Here is an 18,543-nt window from a genome sequence, read left to right as displayed (position 1 = left end):
TTGGTTGTTTTATGAAGATTTAAATTTTTTTTTTGTTATTTTAGTCAGTTTATATTAAAACCTTTTTTTTTTATGTTTTTTAGGCTTCTGATATTTTTGATTTTTATATTTAATTTTCACCATTGTTTCACGCTTTTCAATGATTTACCACTTTTTAGTTTTTTTCTTGTTTTTAAATATTTTTTTACAGTTTCTAATGCTCCTGAAAAGTTTTTGAATTAATTAATATTTTTATTATTATTTTTGTCTGGTTGTATTTAAAATCGTTTTTACGTTTTTTAGGCTTGTGAATTTTACATTTTTCACATTCAAATTATTTACAGTATTTATAAAATATTAATAATTTGCCTACACTTTACCCCTTTTAATATATTTTAAGATTTAAAAAACACAGGAGTATACAATTAGGGAAACACAATTTTTTTACAAATTCCCAAAACTTTTAAAATGTACCAAAATTTGATCGTTGGTTATATTTTTATTTCATAGACGTTGGTTGTAAATTGAAGACAATTTATTTATGAGTAGGTATTTTAATTTTTTTTTTTATCAAAGATATTTATAAAAAACCTAGCAATTTTGGCCTCCCGACATAAAAATATTTATAGTGGTTAAAGTATGGAGTTTCACATTTTAAAAAGCGTGTTGCAAAGAGTTGCAAATAAGTTGCAAAATATTGGCATAGGTTTTAAGTGGATTGGACAAAGTCGGGAGGCTAGGTAAAGTTGACCCAAAATCTAAATTGTTTATTGTGGTGTAAGTATGAAGTTGCAAATTCCAAAAATCATGTTGCAAATAGTTGCAAATAAGTTGCAAAATATTGGCATAGGTTTGGAGTGAATTGGACAAATATGGGGGGCCGACTTCACAGATGTCAAATTTATATCCAAACGTCCAAGTCTAAAAGGGGGATTATTTATCAATAATTAGTACGTAACGGCTAACACTTCTGGCCTCTAGGTTTTTAAGGATTATTTTTAATATAGTTGACAATGTTTAATAGGCTATGATATCACAGAAACTACTAGTATCGATTTTTATTTACAAGGTTAGGTTATACGATTTCTTTAAAAAAATATTATTCAAAATCGCAAGAATTTTATATGGTCTTTAATTCTCATTTTACTTAAAAGTTAAAAGTGTAAACATAAAATTTTGAATAAATGTATAGTTAATTAAAAGGTAAAAGGCATGTTCAGTGAATTAAACTACTGTAATACAGGTGAGATTTGATTATTAATTTATATTTTATTTGATCATGAATTATATGAAGGTAGCTATGTTAAAATCAGTATTTGTGTAGTGTACAATATGAGTTTCGGGAGGTTAATTTTTATTGGAGTGAGATTAGCTCCTCAAGCTTCGCCAATGATGGTATGACAAAATAAGAAATTCATGTTGATTGAAGTTATTCATATTCCGTGATTATTGTATTCAGGCGTGTTCGTGCGTACAGCGTACCTATATAGTAATACAGATATCAGTGAAAGTTAAAACGACTTTATACGCCCAAATGGCCAGATGTGTACGATATGGTTTCATTTTCGGGGGGTTACTATTTGAAAATGGTATTCATCGTGATAACGTTTAAACACGAATGGAGCATTTTATTCATACTTTTAACCAATACGAGTTTATGGACACATAGTATTAAATGTATTAGGTATGTAATTTTATGAACTGGTGTAATATAAAGGTACGTTCGTTGAAAGAAAAGAAGTATAATAATTGTATTAGTGTATAATTGGACACCTTGATAGTTACAAGTATAATGATTTTCAAATACAAAAAAAAATCGTATTGAATTATTAGTGTGTTATATTTTTTGAAAAATGTTAAGACAAAATAACGGAAATATTATAGATTAAACGATCAATGACGAAAAAAAGATATTTCGATATTCATTGCAATATAAAATTAATGAATAATGACTTTGATCAGTCGTCAACTCTGGTCAGTTTATAGGTCAGCGTTAGGTACCTACTGATATATGTTATTTGACCTATAATTATTATTGTGGTTGCTTAATGACTTGGTTTCATTAAAATATTTAGTTTAATGTAAATCTTAACAAGTAAAAACATATTACGCTTATGACACATTATATTTTAGTAATTATTAAATAAAAAAATAGGTATAATTTATGGTATAAAACATTTTGAAAATTTTAAGTCAATTATTAATTTATACTATTAGGAAATAACTTAAATTTATTTTGTTTATACCATTGTCTATCGTTAAATTTTAAGATCTTATTTTATCATATAAAAAAATTACACGAATGTTTGATTAGGTTTAAAAAATGGTTAAAAATTAATATCAATAATTGTATTATTATTTAGTAGTTAATATTAATACATGGGAAGTAGATATAATTGAATAAATAACTGAAAAATATAAAGATACTAGCTGAACCCGTGCACTTCGTAACCCGTTAAAAATCTTACCTCCTATATGTCTCAAACGATGTGTTAAATTCGTTACCTGTGATTATGCTATCGATATATTTATACATATAGATAGATATAGTTAAAATATACTATGTAATAATCTTACAATGATATTCAATATTCAATTAAATTAATCATCGTGTAATTTTATTCGTTTTATCAAGAAAAGTCTGACAATTCAAGTATTCAATTGAATGGTATTTATTAAAGTGTATTTGAATACACAATATTTTTTTGCCCTTCCTTTTGGTGCGTACATACAAGCAAATCAGAAGGTTTTACAACACGTGAGTATGCCACATATAGCATGTAAGAAGTAAAGATTTTCCAAATTCAGTCCACAAACTTATAGCGATTGTCCTTGTGTTTTGTTTATGGTCATTGCAAAGCCGAGTCTCATTGAAAACTGCAAATTCAATGTTTAAATTCAAAGGTAGGCACTCCTATCACGAATCATTGAGATGCGTGAAAACAGTACATTTTTGCCTTTAAACTTTCCGTTTAAAGCCTGGTACCATTGCAGAGTCGTAGTGGATTGATGTTTCGTAGAAAAATGATGGACACACTAATTTTCAATGTTAGACCATGCGGTGGCATGTCTGGCAAATCAAGTGATATGATATGATAATATGTGTACTGGTACTTTGTCGTGTCACCTAGAATTTTGTTCAGGATGGTGATATTGTTTGTATTTACATCATAGTTTTTGGCTGACAATACAGGCCGTGCACTAAGCCATTGACGATTTCTGTAATTTTATGGTAGATTTGGGAAAAATGCTGCTGTTATTTTACAGAAATTTGTTGTGGCAATGTGATGAATTGAAATTAATCAATAACTAGTTTAGTTTCTCAGAACTTTTCGAAATTTTTTTTCCAGCCCCGCATAGTAGTCCATAAGTAAGTATATATAAGACCAAATTCAAACCTCGAAAGTTGTTATTTTATTGTGCATTTCATGTTTTTAAACTTCGTTTGTAATTGTTTGAAATTTGCTTTTACATACCTAATTTATGACTTAATTCATCAATAGGTTTTTTATATGACAATCATAACATCGTAGTTGAATAATTTGGTATATAATAAATTAATCATAATATAATATACAACAGAATGTGGTGAAATTTGTAAATGCGGAATCTCAGAAAGTATGAAGCTTAAATTTGTTAGATGAGCCAGCTGGGTTATTTGTATTTTTTAAATTTTTTTTGGACAAATTTACTTCAAATATTCAATAACGAATTAAAAGATTGTTTTTTTTTTTTTTTTTTTTTATTAATTAAAGGCTTCAAATACAATGTTTATTAGCCTACAATGGTTTATATGTTTAATTTATAATATAATGGAAATTGATAGTTGTGATGTGCTGTCTTTGGTTCTTGTCTTATATGTTGGTTGTAAGTAAGGTCGGCCATCTTGATGAAGTTAACTATGTTTTTTTCTTGTCCTGGTCCGAGTGCGTCTTTGAGTGAGGAGGTGTTTATTTTTGCTTTTGATCTAGCGTTATGATAAGTGGGGCATTCTAGGAATATATGTTTAACGGTGAGTTCGCAGTTGCATGTTTCACACCTGGGTTTCAGCTCTCTACGCATAAGATAGGAATGAGTGATTCTGGTATGTCCGATGCGTACTCTGGCGATCATGGTCTCTTCGTGTCGTGTAAGCTTGACTGGAGGGTCCGGCCATTCTTTGGTTAATGGTTTTATTTGTCTGAGCTTTAAGAGATTGTTGTATCATGTAAAAAGTGGTATTTTTTCGGGCGACGAAGTGCACGTGGTCATGTATTAAAGTATAAAATTATAAATATCTTTTAATTATTTAATGGAGAATTTATAGTTAATTAATTAATGTTTAATAATTAAATTAAACTTTGATATAAATTAAAATGTACTTACGTGTTTCCTGTGTCAGTATACTGAAGTAGAACGTACCTACTTGGCAGACTAAAAAATATTCAGAATAATTTTTGGGGTAGTAAACATTTTTTTAAATTTGTGTTCATTATATTTAATATTTGTAGTTTTTATAGTACTAGAATGTAGTATTAATATCAATGATAAATCTAAATAACTATAATGTATCATAGTTTAACGAATTTTTGATTTTTATAATATGCTATTTGAATTCTTTTTGTCATTAGTTTGTTAAAATTAATTAGTTTATTAAGTGAATAACTTGTATCTACCGTATGTAGCAATTGTATTTTTTTTTTTTTTTTTTTATTAAATAACAACAAAATTAATCAAGTACCTCTTTGCGTAAAATATCAAAAAATAATAAAACATATTAACATTACACAAATAAAACTTATGTTAACATTAATTTTTAAATTCACTATCATATTTTCCAAGTGAAAGTGAAAAGTCCAAGATACTTCTGAAAAAAAAATTGCAGGAATGGATGAAATAGAAATAGAGGACGAAGAAGATGGTTCCATGCCACAAGAACTTGATGAAGAAGAAGACGTCGATGGTTGCTTGAATGAATTGGATATTAAGTTTAGAACATATTGCAAGAGAAAAATTTATAAAAATATTAAAATACTTTCAAAATATATATATAATATAATATAATATATATTTATATTCATATTATGTAGGTACCTATATAAAATACAATTTTAATAGTAAAAATTTAAAATGTATTAATTATTGAAATGTACATATTGTGAAAGAAATTACATCTTGATTTTTCTTATAAATATAAACCCCTATAATTATAATATTTTAGTGAGGTTTTATTATGTTCATCATTTAAAATTGAATACTACTGCCTAAGCGTTTTTAGGTTCAGAATGGAACGATAGACATTTATGGGCGTTAAAATGATTTCCATTTTATTTCTTATTTTTTTCTCGATTTTAAAAGCAGTAAAAGTGTTCCAATCTTTAATATTGAGGGTAGTTTTGGGTAGAAAATTAGTTCTTATTTATACCTTAAGATAGTCATAAGTATAAATTGTCTGTGTTTATCCAGGAAATACGAAAATTACATTAAATAAAAGCACACATTTTTATGAAAAATCTATTTTTATATATTTTTTTAATTTGTTGTAAAAAACTTTTATGCTTTAATATAATTTTCTATATGTGACGATGGGACGTAGTATATTCATTGTCATATTTAAAAAATATTATCCTTAGTATGAAAATTTTAATAACATAGAACTACTTATTAAAATGTTGTTTATAAACATCAATATTTTCTAGAATATCTTTTGAATGAGTTTGTGTCGACAACAGGGTATTTTACTATTTTGTAAATAATACAAAAATATCAGAAATTTAAAAATATAGTTTTTAGATATCTCTACTTAAAAATTTCTTAAATCAGAATTTTCATAAATGTAAAAAAGAAAATGGAACTGAGTATGCCTAAAAAAGTCGCTTTGTATATGTGTATGTAAATACAAAGATTAGTGCACACAAAATATATAGTGTATATAATTAGGTACTAAAATAACACATTGATTATCACTTACGTGACACTTTATTATAATTGGACATTGTAATATATATATATATATATATATATTTTTTTTATTATCAAACTTTAATAACATCAACAACAAAGGTTATTAACTATTTGGTTATTTATTGGTGTAGTAAATTATAAATAGGTATACATCTTATTCAGAGTCATTTTATCTTAATAATAATGGGAAAAATTAAATAAAAAGAGATACATTTGTATTAAATTATGTTTTTGTGATATATAGATGATTGATATATAAACCTAGTTTTCATCATTGGACATGCGGCATGCTTAAGATACAACTTTAAGTTATTATATTAATGCGTATTACCTAATGCAGGATTAAAGTACCTAACCTAAATTTAATTTATATTTACAATAATTATACTTATGTAAGTATTCTAAAATCAAACAATTTTTTCAAATACTTATATTTTAAATTACGGGCAAATTACATTTATAACTATATGCTTTCAGGTTTTTAAGTAATTTTTTTTTAAACTCATCACAATTATTTAGGTACACTTGAAGTTATTTATGAAACATTTTTATACATGTCAGTTAAGGAATATTAATTAATATTGATACTTCTTATTAGAAAGTAAATTATTATTATGTGATAATAAGTAGGTATAAAAAACAGCAGTATATTAATGTTAACTTTAATTATTTATAATAATTAGTTAATATAATTTGTATTAAGATATAATTAAGATATAAAAGTTTTCATAGGTACTTACTACCTATATATAAACACTTTTTTAGAATACAGTTTTTTTTTTATTTGGACTAATATTTTAGATTTGGTATTCCATAGAAAGTTTGTTTTTATTGAATATAATATATTTATTATTTATGATATGCTATTGAATTAATTAAATTAAATTGAATTACAAGGAACCTTTTATTTTGAAGTTAGGTGAAGGAAATTCTGTATCAATAATAAAACTCAGTTATATTAATAAATATAGAACATATGTTACTCACACAAAAACAATATTAAATCGATTCTCGGTAGGCATTACGTTTTATATTACCAAAGGTTACCAGATGGAGACACTTTTAACCAGTATAAAAAAATATTATTTAATGAATCATTTATTTCATTATATTTCGTTATTTATTTTTTTAGAATATCATGTAAATTCCAGCAGATACATACTATTAGAAATTCAGAAATATGATATTGAACTAATGTACTTCAAAATATGCGTTTTTCATAAGAATATAAGTCATTAGAAAAGTAATAATTATCATGATAGTCGAGCTGCAGGGTGACTTAAATATACAACTACGATGACATTGTTGGTGAAGGATCTGGTATTTATTAAATATAAATAAATATGATTATAGTCAACCATTTAACTATGGGATGATAAGAAAGAAGGATGTCATTTTAATTTATGAGAAAATAGTTGTATAATCGCTTATCTGTATATTTTCATTTATACTTTAAACAGGTAAAGAGCTCCCCGCTCATGATTTCAATATGATTAAATGATGATCGAATGATTCATAAAAAAGAACTTGTCCTGGTTGACTGATTAACCAATTCATCATTATTTAGCCGGAACCGCCGAAGCGCTCGAAGCTATGAGTTTGAAATTATTAGGTCAGTTGTTCCATTTTATGATGTAAAAATCCACTATGAAAAGATTTTTTTAAATTCGTATTTTAAAGAGGTTCTTGTACAAGTTCTTTAAGGACTTTGAGATTCACTGTGAATATTGACATTTTTTTTTTTTGTTTTGTTTATGAATAGTTATCATTGGTTTCAAATTATAATATTTATAACAGTAATTAGTTTTTTATACATAAATGGTTGCTATTGTTTACTTGAGTTGATGAGGTAAGAGCATACCTACATTAAGTTGGTGCATTTAAATTGCATCAATTGATTATAAAATATTTCAAAAGCCAAATATAATCCATAAATTGCAGTTGAATTAGTTCACAAAGTGAGATATACTGAATAAAATTTTCTCTGAATTGAGGTAAACAATAAATTTGAGATAATCATATATAGCCCTGTATTTGAATATTTTTTTCTTGCAGAAAGTCGGGGCTTACAGCTAGTACCTATACATAATATATATTATACTCTTATATTTAAGGAAAAATTCTCTATAGACTTTATGTTTGCTTGAAAATACAAACAATTTTACTGGAATAAATATAGTCCAATATGGTATGTACCTGTATATCCTTATATAAAAATATTATCTTGAAAATAACAAATAGAATAATAAAATAAATCATTATAAAAATATATTTCTCTAAGTTCATCATATTTAAATTATATTATAATCAACGATTTTAGTAGGTATTCAGGAGTATTACTGATTATTGACTTTTTGATACTTATCGAAGATGATAATTAAATGATTTTATAAAGTACATTTTTATAAATTATATTTGATTTTAATTGTCGCTGCGGTATAATGTTAAACCTTATTTTGCAGACATTAGTACAGAGCAGACATAGGTATTGTAACAATTGTCCCATTGTTAGATTGGTATGGAATATTATTTCTACAGAAAATAATAGTAATCTTTTTGTTCACAAGTTTACACTTATACAAATTATTTTAATACAGTCATACTTAGTGAGTTATGATAGTAAGTAAAACTATAAAAAGTTTTAACTATTTTTTTTTTTACACAAAAGTTACCTAAAGTTACTTATATATCTATATTTATTATTATGCGAGTAATTAGTTAAAATGGAGAAGGAAATTAAAAATTGGTCAAAGGAAATATTGTACTCTTGGAAATATTATTAGTTCAAAAATTGTTTATTTTGAAGAAAATGATAAATATTTAATTTAAATAATATAGAAATAATTATACAAAATAAAATTATGTAAATCTATTGGAAAAAGATAGATTTATAAAATAAAAAACTATTTGAGATAAAAGTTGTGTATGCACATATCAACACACAGAAAATATCATTGTTTTTCAATTTATTCGAATGCTTTTGAGCGCAATGTTATTTCCGATTTCTCGAAATCAATTTACCGTTTGAGTACTTCGTTTTTTGAGGAGTCAAATAAAGAAATCAAACCACTGGAATAAAAATAAATCGTAGGTATCTATATAATTTGATTACTATCATAAAATCCACATAATTTGATGATTTTTTTTTACCAAATGTTTATTTGTTTATTTTAGGTTCAAAGTGAAGTGTAGGTATATTTTTAATTTAAGTTAAGGTATAATGTATTACTACATCATTAAATTATTATTTCACTAAATATTAATAATTATTTTTAAGTAAGTTTAGAATTCAATTATTTAGTAAACAGTATTGTTTATATATTGTTCACTTTTTACTCTGATTAATACTCAAACACCTTTTTTCATATGATGGAAATTATCATATTATTACTTATGTGTTATGTACTTCTGGCATATTTATATTGGGAGGGGGGCACAGTGGGCTTGTGACTCTCTCTACATTGACCTGCCTATATGTATTTTCAATAAATACTTTGGTAACTAATAGCTACAGATGATTATAGTTACTAAATAGTGCCTTTATTTAAAGAAAGTATTTATTTTTAAACTGTAATCATGTATCTGTTTCTTAAGTGTATTTGAATAATTGCATATTTGATATACTTTTGTGCCTTCTTTCCTATTTACTCTTCAATATATCCCTAATAATTGCGTTAGGTAATAACAAAAAATGAAAAAAAAAATAGCTATTATTATAGCCTATTCAAGTATAAAAACTTATAGACCTCGGATTGTAAGCAAACATTATATTACAATAGCCATGTTCTACATGAAATAAATTTGCAAAAGTTTAATGGTGTCCCGACGACCGGACGAGTTTCTATCCATTGTTATATTCATAAGTGGATCGTTAAATGTAAAATTACAATTACAGCATTTTTGATAAAATATCTTTTAATAGTATGCACGCCTAAAATGATCATAACCAGTGTGACATGGTGCCATCTAAATCTAAACGATGTCCTGTAACGATGAACATTAGTTTTCTTATAACTCAAAGCTACACCTGCAGGTACCTAATAGTAACTTCCCAGGTAATATGATATTTCTAATATTACTCTATGAGATCTTTCTATGTAGTTCTAGTAATAATAATTATGGGATGTTTTTATTTGTATTTAATTTATAGTAATATTTTGGCAGGTTATTATTTTAACTTACATTTTTGAATAAACACATAATATACTTTACGTACAAATCACAATGAAATAGTCAAAATGGTTATATTTATTTAATATTTTGTACATATTTTAATAAGATCTATATATATTTTAGGCTTTTATAAAACATACAATGATGGATGAAGATTTTTACTGCATTAAATATTCAATCTGTAGTATAAATATTATATACACATTACACATTAAATAGTTTCTGCAGGTAGCCGTATAAGTCAATATTTTTTAGTAAATAACATAATCGCTATTTGCTACTCACCAATAAGTTTTAACTAAACTTGAATTTAATAAAGTTACTATTTCATAATGAAATATTTTTCTTTATTTATAATACTATAAAGAAATATTACTACTGACTAAATATTAATTTTAAAGTTTTTGAATGCCCTCAAAAAAAGTTAGCCAAATATAAAAGCAGCACTGTGAAACTCATGTAACTCTTTTGCACTTGTTTCACTTGAAATCTTTAAAGTACCTAGTATTATCATTGATCATAGTAAATTGCAAAAGTTATATTAATATAATAATTACAAAATCACTGAACTGAAATACTACCACACTTCAATTAATTAAAAGTTTGAAAATAAGACTTTAGACAATATTCGAAAATAATCATTAAAAATTTGATACAATAAAATAATGCATTTATAATCATAATACAATTAAGATTTTATTTATCAGCAAAGTATGAAATTCTATCTGATCTTCAGCAAATTGTTTTTATTTTGAACCATAATATATTATAATTTGAAATTGCATGAACGCTTTAAGTGTTTATACCATACCTCTCTTCAGATTGAACATCTATAAGACAATATAAATAGTCAGATAAGTAGCCCTATAAAAATTTGAAAAATTAGTTTTTTAAGGGAATGTGTAGTTATAATTTTCAAATTAAACAAAAAGTGCTTGCCTTGCATGAGCGTATCTGTCTTATTTAAACATCATATTATATTTTTCAAATTTGAATATTTCTATATTTTTCTGACTAGAATATGATTTTACAAAATTGTAAATAAATTAAAACTTATTAGAATAATTATTAACCACGTAAAAAATATATTTATTTTTTTCATTAGTTGTAATAAATAATTTGGAGTTATATGACGTTAATGATAGAAAAAAATTACTCTTCAACATTATATTTAATCAATAATTATCAATAAAATTAATCTTCAAATAAACTGACATGTTTATGTATCTCATCTCATCTCATCAGTCTATCATTCACCAAAATTAATATAATTTATCAAACTTATACAGTAATATGGCGTTTGCTCACTGATAAATATCATATGAAATTGGTGTGTTATCTTTGATTCAACTTTCAGACTAGGTACCTATTTATTGGTATATATTTAGTGATTCGTATATCACCGATAGTCTATATCTGGCCAACGAAAACATAATTAATGGAAAATTAAAATTGAAGAAATTAATAAATGATAATAATTTTGCCTATGTAAAAAGATCTCTTAAAGTACTAATATAGATGTAAATATAAACTATTTTTATATTGTCTTCAAATAGATACAATTACTCAAATATCTAAACTCATACAAATAATCCGACACTTACTCGTATATAATATTAATTCATAATTACGTACATAAGTTATAAATAAATAAAGTAAAAAAAAAATAATATGAATTTTACTTAACTTATTAAGCAAATTAATAGTTATTTTTTATTTATTCAATAAGAATGAGTAATTCAAATCTCGGTATAACTTATTTTTAATCAAAAAATTTTTTAACTATTTTAGTTGTTGTGATTTTATTATTATACATATTTGTTATAATTATATTAAATGTGTGATAATGTATTAGCAACTTTATTATGTAATAATTTATTATATTACATAAAATTGATAGTTTCACGTCACAATAGCAATGTTCATAATCAATTTAGTAATTAAATAAACAAGGTATAATTGGTTATTATCATTTTTATTCGGGATATTTTTATTTTTTATTTTTATTTATTAAAATTATGTTTAATATTTTTTATTGAAGTTTAGAGAAAAACAAGACACTTAGTTGTCTAAATAATTATTCGTTTTAATTTTTACGATTTTTCTCCTTTTTAAATATTATATACTTATCAAATAAATTATAAGTTTTAAGAAGATTGCATTCAACACTACTCTAAAAATCTAAAATAACCTCTGACTTATCACATTAAACTTCCTATTAATGTAGTTTTGTAATTTAGGGAATATTTAAATAATTATGATAACTTTATGCGTGTCCTAATATTCCAAAAAAAAATATATAATATAAAGGCGTTTTAACTTTTAAAATTATAAATTATTTTTTTACATTTTGATTTATAATGTATGTCTTGGAAATTAAGAACTTAAATTTTAATAAGATTGTTGTCCTTGTTGTATATGTATTCTTATCCCTTTAAATATCCTTGAAATTTCGTTATTATTTATTCTATTTTTTAATGATAAATAAAAAGTATTTTATTGTGCCTCACGAAATCAATTTTATTCGGAATAAATATTTGAATATTAAATTAACTATAGCACTCTTGATTTAAATTTAAATTTAAAAATATTTTATTTTCAGTTCCTTTCGTGTAACATTTTAAAAACATATTCTCACTTAGGCTGCAGATATACAGATTAATTTTAATTTTAAGTGTTCATAGAAATATAAATTATCATTAATACAGGTATAAAATAAAATATAAAGGTAAAAGATCAAAAATATTATCAATAATACATATACTAATACAAATCGTGATGAAAAACATAAAATAAATACGATTCAGACGAAAAAAGCACCGATGCGTGCTACGGTACGTATATCTAACGGTATCGAGGAAGAAGAGGTCATTTTCGGCAGTGTATGCAGTATCGTCTGTCGTCGTCATCGACAGGAGTTCGATTATAATACTTATTGGAGAATCAACCAAAATATCAGCACATAGCAGATGATTACGTAAGTCGGACGAGGGCTTGCAGGGATGCAGGCAAAACCGAGTAAATGCGACAGTCAAACAAGTGATTGCATAATAAAAAATGTATATGCACATTTTCATCGAAATTGCTATAAAACCTAGCTAGTTATCCAAAAATAGTATACTTACCAAAAATAGTATACGGACAATTTTGAACAACGATACGTAAATCAAAATTATAAATATTATTAAGAAATAAGAAGACAATTTTTTTTCGTAGGGCGTCATGTGAATTTATTATAATACATATTGTTTTCAAGTGTTTATATTATAATAATATACCAAACTAATAGTATTTTCTTAACAAAAACGTTAGAAATTTGAAGTATCTACGTATAAATAGTTTTTATAAATATATATATTTTTTTTTACAAGAGACATGCGCCGGATGCAAACGTTTTGGCGTCTGAACCGCGACAGATTTTGAATTTAGTACGCTGTCTGCTCTTTCGCGGTTAAACACGCGTGTCGTCGTTCAGTCGTCCCGCGTTATATCAATCGCGTGTGATATTCTCATTTATTATTTTAATAAACAACTTTAAGGAATAAATGGCTTAAACATACGTTTTTAATTTTTCAACTTTCATTCGATTTGTGCACAAAGACATCTAATCTCTGGATTACAATTTATTATTATAGAGGTAAAAATATGTTTACATTTCTTAGTGCTCTATAAAATAAGTCAAGTTTTAGAGCTAATGCTACACTAACAATCATAAATATATAAGTATAATATTAATAAGAAGTGCAAAAATGTACAATTTAGACTATTGATATCCATTTAAAAATTAATTAATTATTATTAGGTACCTATAATATATGTTTGATTTGATTTTAAAGTGACATATCGTATTTTAAATATTAGTGTTCTTTTTATGAAACAACAACAGTTTTATTGTATAATAACTAATCGTGTTTACAATTTAAAATAAACAAACTTAAAGTTTTGTAAATATTGTGTATAATTTTACAACATTATAATGTGTGTGCTTTTTTATCATTACTTGTTAAGTATCTGTCATATTACCTTTTTCAGCAGTTTTAGGCTGATGGTTATGGTGAAAAATTGGATCTAGTTAGTATTTTTCGGGAGTGGAGTTTGTTTTTGTTGTAATAATTCAAATGACGATAATATTACCAGTCCCTAAAATATCCAAATGTTCGTACTGCACACATAGTCCCAAATCAATCAAATCTAAATTATACATAGTACATATCAGTTAATAAAATTTTATTTATATTTTTATATTTTTCTGATATCCTGAATTAATATAGTTATATTAAAATTTTATAGAATATTATTATAAAGGTTATTATACCACACTTTTAAATTTCGTACTACACATTGAATTATTTTTCGTACTACACAAAGTGTGTCGTACTACACACAATTTTAGGGACTGCATTAAATATTTAACGAACAATAATTCGTGTTGAGCTTTGAAATATTTATAAAAGTCAGCAGTACATATAGTTTTTTTGTAGGGGTCGTGTTAAAAATAATTTCCTCCAAATACAATTTTATATATTATTGGTAATGTAGATGTAATCAGAGGAATTTTTTTCAAATATATTTTATTATTAGCATTTAATAGAAAGATACAATCTTCAAAACGTATAGGCTTAATTGAGATATTTATAAACATTTGAAATTTAACACCTTTTTTAGATTTAAATTATTATTTTTTTATTATTATTAATTATACCCTCGGTAACATGGGCCATTAGGCTTACAGTGCGAAAATTATAAATTACAGAAATTAAAAAAAATGTAGATATATAAGTTATATTAAATATTGGATATAAGATTGGCGGCTGTTATGAATTGAATTATGTTGATAATGGATTGAGGATGATTGCATAGAGTTTCTGATAGTGTTTCGGGTAGGTTGTGGCTTCTTCGGGTACTGTCGTAGGTTCGGTATTCCGTGAGTATGTGGTTGATGGTGAATTGGACATCACAATATGTTGTGTATATTGGGGGTTCTTCTTTGGACATTAGGAAACTGTGGGAAATTTGCGTGTGTCCAATTCTTAGTCTGGTTATTGTTACTTCGAATTTTCTGTGAATTTCAAAGGGAAATGTCCAATTATCGGTGTTATGTTTTATATAATGGTTTAATTTCTTGTAATAAGATGTCCACCTTTAATGCCATCTTTTTTTGACATTTCTTTGTTATGAGCATTCGTATGTCACTGGAAGATATGATTTGTGTGGGCGATGATAGTGAAGGTGTGATAGCATTTTTGGCTGCAAGATCAGTGAGTATGTTTTATTTTATGTTAAAATTTCCAAGGATCCAAAAGTGTTTGATTTTGAAGTTATTGTGGTATTGTAAGGTGTAGATTTTATTTTTAATATATAGGCCAATGTATGAAGGATTATAATATGTGTTTTTTATATTGTTGATCGAACTGAAGGAGTCGATAAAGATAATAGTGTCTTGTAAGTTGTAAGTGATAATCCGATAATCGGATATAACCTCGAGTGCTTTTAATATGGCATTTGACTCAGCTGTGAATACTGAGCAGAAGTTGGGTAGTTTATACATGAATTCCGCGTTATTCTAAATTACTGTAGCGCCGACACCGTCTTGGCTTTTGGAAGCATCCGTGTACATTTTTTACATGTGATGTTTTGTATTGTTTGAAAATATTCTTTTTTGTAGATAGAAGAGGATGTGTCATATTTTTTGAATATGGAAAGCTCAGTGCTGGTTTCGATGAGATTTGTCCATTGGGGGGGGGGGGGGTCAGGGAGGGTGTAATGGTAAGTAATTTGGACATATCAAGATTGTTCTCATGGAGTATCAAGATGGAAGTATTTGAAATATTGGTTTGAAGTCGAGAGTGGGAAGGGTACTTGCTAATTTTAATTATGTTATTTTGAGTCTTCTTATGTCAAGAGGATGTGATTTGGCAAGATTATAGATATTAGATATTGGACTTGAACGGTAAACGTCAATTGACATACGAAGACTTGAGTTGTGGATTGTATCTAGTTTTTTAATATTGATTTGGAAGCCATTGTCTAAATGAAGGATCCGTAGTCGAGTTTAGAAATTATAAGTGATTTGTATATTGTTAATAAAAATGAGTTTTAGAGCCCCATGATGTGTGAGATAGCGCATTTTTATAACATTGAGACATATAGAGATTGAGTTATTCGAGTTGTTGATGTGGTGGGTCCAGGAGCTTCTTTTGTCGAAAGTAATGCCGAGTATTTTAATTGTTTTATTATTAATTAATTGGTAATCACCCATTTTTATGATAATAGAGTTTTGATTTCGCCTACGAGTAAGCATTGTGCATTGTGATTTTTCTGGTGAGAAAGTGAAGTCAGATGTCAGGGTCTATTTAAGAAGATTGTTGATGACTTTTTGTAGGTAGGTTTGGACTATTGCTAAGCTCTAGATTTTAATTTATTAAGGTATAAATAATGCGATTTATGTTTTTGAGTAAGAAATCTTAAAAATTATATATCATCTCGAATCGATTATTGTTCTTACAAAAATTTAAATTATAAAATTGGATGTTCTATTGAATACTAGTATACTAATACTGTCTACTATTACTTTTAGTAGTACCTACCTCATACAATAACATAATGCATAAGAATTTAAATTTAAATTTATGAATTATAATATTATAATATACGTATTAATCAATTAATACACCTACAAAATGAAAATTTTGAAAAATTCTCATATTTATTCGCTAATTATACTACAACTAGTATTTTTAAATTAATTAATGGTATGATAACTATTAATATTTAATAAATATCATTAATATATAACAAAATATTCTTAGAACCATTGCACACTTAGAATCATTTTTAATCGTTTATAGTGATTTATAATTGAATTCAAATTTAACAAATAAAATTATACATTACACCATTACAATGTTCTATTGAATTATTTAACCTAATCAACACCTAATATACAGCACAGCAAGTTATCATGATTATTAAATGACCATTCTAAAACCTGTGTATCCAAATATGTTTTTAAGACTTTTAAATAAAAATAAATCATAGCTATCAAGTGCAATAATATTAATAATGTACCACTAATTATAATTTATAAAATTATAATGATTTATTGAGACAAAATATTTTCGTTGTTGAACTAAAAATATATAATTGGTTCATTCAAAGTATTATATTTACTAAACGCGTATAAATATAATTTTGGATCAAAGGCTGAATGTTTACATATTTTGATTTTTTTATGTTTTGAGTGGTAATATATTAAATTTGAAAGCAATTATAAATTATCTTGATCATTCGAACTATTTTTATTGAGATATTTGGCCATTTAACAATTTTAAATAGGTATTCATGTAAATGAATTATGTGTACCTATTAAGTTTTAACGGCTTGGGTATTATGATGATGAATGATGATGACCAAGAAATATAATAAAAATAACTTAACAAATCATATCAGAACCATAATATCTTAATGTTTTCTGTATTAAATTAAAATAACTATATTATAAATTTAAAAAAAACATTTTATGCTGTTTTGTTGGCTTATCAAAATATGTATTCTTATTAAAATAAAAATACTATTTAGCTTATATTATATTATTAAAAAATATCCTTATTTTTATCATATAAATTGTATTGTTAAATAATATGATGTAGTTCTATTTACATACTACAGTAATTTAACTGTTAATGTTATGAAATTTTAACATTTAAAGTTTTACATAACAATTAAATTATATAGTAAAATATTGAATTGCTTAAAAATTTTCAAACTAAAATGTGCCATATTGTGAACTTTTATAAAACAATTTATAACATAAACATTAGTCAGTACTTATATGCTCTTTTTTAAATTGGAGAAAAATTATAATTTATACCCAGTCAGTTATATAATATAATTCAACAAATGAAAAAATTTTTTATAAACTATTTAATATAGAGGCCTTATAGACATAAATTTTATGATAACATTTTCCAAATATTTCTGTTATTTTTGTGATAGACAATATAGTTATGTTAATATTTTACTGCAAAACTTATGAAGGATATAAAAGAACATGCATAAACGTCATCATCGTCAAACCAATACCTATACATTCATCTCTTCGCCAGTATATAAATAATGAATAATTAATTTGACTTAAAGAATAACAAACTAAAATATTTAGGTATATAGGTAAGTTAATATATATATATATATATATATATATATATATATATTATATATATATATATATATACAGAAAATGCATGTTAGGTTTTAGTTTTCTTAAAATGAAGATGAAATATTGAAGCAATTAAAATGATTAGGTAACGAAAAAGATAAAAACTTTTTTATATACAGTTATAAAAATAACTTAGAAAGAAAAAAAATGTCTTATTTTTGTCCCATCATAAACTTTTAAGAATTTCTCACCTAACAAAAAAAAAAAAGTATTCTTTACTAAATACTTGT

At 25.1% G+C, this 18,543-nt stretch overlaps 1 protein-coding gene across 2 annotated transcripts in view; it reads left to right on the top strand.

The window, feature by feature from the left end:
• The first annotated feature begins 13,539 nt into the window (after positions 1 to 13,539).
• Positions 13,540 to 18,543, top strand: part of LOC107166965 (cell surface glycoprotein CD200 receptor 1-like) — a 242,660-nt gene continuing 237,656 nt past the window's right edge. For both annotated transcript variants that reach the window (XM_089224621.1, XM_089224620.1), the window contains exon 1: positions 13,540 to 13,732. The gene's annotated coding sequence lies outside the window, so the exon portion shown is untranslated. The remainder of the gene's footprint in view (positions 13,733 to 18,543) is intronic.

The sequence above is a fragment of the Diuraphis noxia genome, unplaced genomic scaffold, assembly GCF_037042655.1.
Source record: "Diuraphis noxia isolate RWA-SAM2 unplaced genomic scaffold, SU_Dnox_SAM2 contig0003, whole genome shotgun sequence".
In the NCBI taxonomy this organism is placed as follows: domain Eukaryota; kingdom Metazoa; phylum Arthropoda; class Insecta; order Hemiptera; family Aphididae; genus Diuraphis; species Diuraphis noxia.
The sequence above is the reverse complement of the archived record's forward strand: the minus strand, read 5'-3'. Positions and strand labels throughout refer to the sequence as shown.